We start from the raw sequence: 3,503 nt of genomic DNA on the forward strand, positions 1-3,503 counted from the left end.
TCCATCGCAGTCTTTAACACTGGTAGCATGCCGCGACAGCGTGGACGTGAACCGTATGTGCAGTTGACGGACTTTGAGCGAGGGCGTATAGTGGGCATGCGGGAGGCCGGGTGGACGTACCGCCGAATTGCTCAACACGTGGGGCGTGAGGTCTCCGCAGTACATCGATGTTGTCGCCAGTGGTCGGCGGAAGGTGCACGTGCCCGTCGACCTGGGACCGGACCGCAGCGACGCACGGATGCACGCCAAGACCGTAGGATCCTACACAGTGCCGTAGGGGACCGCACCGCCACTTCCCAGCAAATTAGGGACACTGTTGCTCCTGGGGTATCGGCGATGACCATTCGCAACCGTCTCCATGAAGCTGGGCTACGGTTCCGCACACCGTTAGGCCGTCTTCCGCTCACGCCCCAACATCGTGCAGCCCGCCTCCAGTGGTGTCGCGACAGGCGTGAATGGAGGGACGAATGGAGACGTGTCGTCTTCAGCGATGAGAGTCGCTTCTGCCTTGGTGCCAATGATGGTCGTATGCGTGTTTGGCGCCGTGCAGGTGAGCGCCACAATCAGGACTGCATACGACCGAGGCACACAGGGCCAACACCCGGCATCATGGTGTGGGGAGCGATCTCCTACACTGGCCGTACACCACTGGTGATCGTCGAGGGGACACTGAATAGTGCACGGTACATCCAAACCGTCATCGAACCCATCGTTCTACCATTCCTAGACCGGCAAGGGAACTTGCTGTTCCAACAGGACAATGCACGTCCGCATGTATCCCGTGCCACCCAACGTGCTCTAGAAGGTGTAAGTCAACTACCCTGGCCAGCAAGATCTCCGGATCTGTCCCCCATTGAGCATGTTTGGGACTGGATGAAGCGTCGTCTCACGCGGTCTGCACGTCCAGCACGAATGCTGGTCCAACTGAGGCGCCAGGTGGAAATGGCATGGCAAGCCGTTCCACAGGACTACATCCAGCATCTCTACGATCGTCTCCATGGGAGAATAGCAGCCTGCATTGCTGCGAAAGGTGGATATACACTGTACTAGTGCCGACATTGTGCATGCTCTGTTGCCTGTGTCGATGTGCCTGTGGTTCTGTCAGTGTGATCATGTGATGTATCTGACCCCAGGAATGTGTCAATAAAGTTTCCCCTTCCTGGGACAATGAATTCACGGTGTTCTTATTTCAATTTCCAGGAGTGTATTTCTTGTGCCTCACATTCGAGTTTAGGCAAATTCATGCGTTTGGAGTCTCCGTATGTAGACAGTTTTTGTTTCTTTCTAGGACATTCTAGTGAATACGTCATGAAAATGATGTCATGGGCAGACATGTCAGGCGCAGATATTTGAGAGGTGCGGATTATTCTGTTTGGAGATTTCGTTGCGAATATATCTATGAAAGTGTGACTGGGAGTCGTGTGATGAGTGGGTGCCAGCTGAAGTAGCGTCATATATGAGGAAGAAAGCATCCTCTTAAATTTCCCAGTGGAAGGACTATCGCGAAGAAAATTATTTTTAGTGTCACCTGCTATAATTACATGTTCATATGACGATTCGAGACTAGAGAGGGCAGTTTCGAAGCAGGCAAACCCGCCTACTTTAGGAGGTTTGTAAAGGACACATATTAAGGACTTTCTGTTAAGGGATTTGATCTCTATGAACATATATTCCTCTTGTTTATCTACATTGTTGTCGGATGTGTGTAGTACAGTAGATGACAAATCAGAGCGTATGTACGCCCCTACTCCGCCCCCTCGTCTGTTGCATCTGTCGTGCCTGAGGAAGATATAGCCATCTAGGTTTACGGAAGTTGTAGGAATACTTGGTTTGAGCCAAGTCTCTGACAAAAGTATTACGTGTATATCAGTAGTTTGAAATAAATATTTGAACTCGTCGAAGTGAGCTGGCAGAGATTGGACATTTCTACATCTACATCTACATTTATACTCCGCAAGCCACCCAGCGGTGTGTGGCGGAGGGCACTTTACGTGCCACTGTCATTACCTCCCTTTCCTGTTCCAGTCGCGTATGATTCGCGGGAAGAACGACTGTCTGAAAGCCTCCGTGCGCGCTCTAATCTCTCTAATTTTACATTCGTGATCTCCTCCGGAGGTATAAGTAGGGGGAAGCAATATATTCGATACCTCATCCAGAAACGCACCCTCTCGAAACCTGGCGAGCAAGCTACACCACGATGCAGTGCGCCTCTCTTGCAGAGTCTGCCACTTGAGTTTATTAAACATCTCCGTAACGCTATCACGGTTACCAAATAACCCTGTGACGAAACGCGCCGCTCTTCTTTGGATCTTCTCTCTCTCCTCCGTCAAACCGATCTGGTACGGATCCCACACTGATGAGCAATACTCAAGTATAGGTCGAACGAGTGTTTTGAAAGCCACCTCCTTTGTTGATGGACTACATTTTCTAAGCACTCTCCCAATGAATCTCAACCTGGTACCCGCCTTACCAACAATTAATTTTATATGTTCATTCCACTTCAAATCGTTCCGCACGCATACTCCCAGATATTTTACAGAAGTAACTGCTACCAGTGTTTGTTCCGCTATCATATAATCATACAATAAAGGATCCTTCTTTCTATATATTCGCAATACATTACATTTGTCTATGTTAAGGGTCAGTTGCCACTCCCTGCACCAAGTGCCTATCCGCTGCAGATCTTCCTGTATTTCGCTACAATTTTCTAATGCTGCAACTTCTCTGCATACTACAGCATCATCCGCGAAAAGCCGCATGGAACTTCCGACACTATCTACTAGGTCATTTATATATATTGTGAAAAGCAATGGTCCCATAACACTCCCCTGTGGCACGCCAGAGGTTACTTTAACGTCTGTAGACGTCTCTCCATTGATAACAGCATGCTGTGTTCTGTTTGCTAAAAACTCTTCAATCCAGCCACACAGCTAGTCTGATATTCCGTAGGCTCTTACTTTGTTTATCAGGCGACAGTGCGGAACTGTATCGAACGCCTTCCGGAAGTCAAGAAAAATAGCATCTACCTGGGAGCCTGTATCTAATATTTTCTGGGTCTCATGAACAAATAAAGCGAGTTGGGTCTCACACGATCGCTGTTTCCGAAATCCATGTTGATTCCTACATAGTAGATTCTGGGTTTCCAAAAACGACATGATACTCGAGCAAAAAACATGTTCTAAAATTCTACAACAGATCGACGTCAGAGATATAGGTCTATAGTTTTGTGCATCTGCTCGACGACCCTTCTTGAAGACTGGGACTATCTGTGCTCTTTTCCAATCATTTGGAACCCTCCGTTCCTCTAGAGACTTGCGGTACACGGCTGTTAGAAGGGGGGCAAGTTCTTTCGCGTACTCTGTGTAGAATCGAATTGGTATCTCGTCAGGTCCAGTGGACTTTCCTCTATTGAGTGATTCCAGTTGCTTTTCTATTCCTTGGATACTTATTTCGATGTCAGCCATTTTTTCGTTTGTGCGAGGATTTAGAGAAGGAACTGCAGT

This window comes from Schistocerca piceifrons, chromosome 9 (assembly GCF_021461385.2).
Source record: "Schistocerca piceifrons isolate TAMUIC-IGC-003096 chromosome 9, iqSchPice1.1, whole genome shotgun sequence".
Lineage (NCBI taxonomy): Eukaryota > Metazoa > Arthropoda > Insecta > Orthoptera > Acrididae > Schistocerca > Schistocerca piceifrons.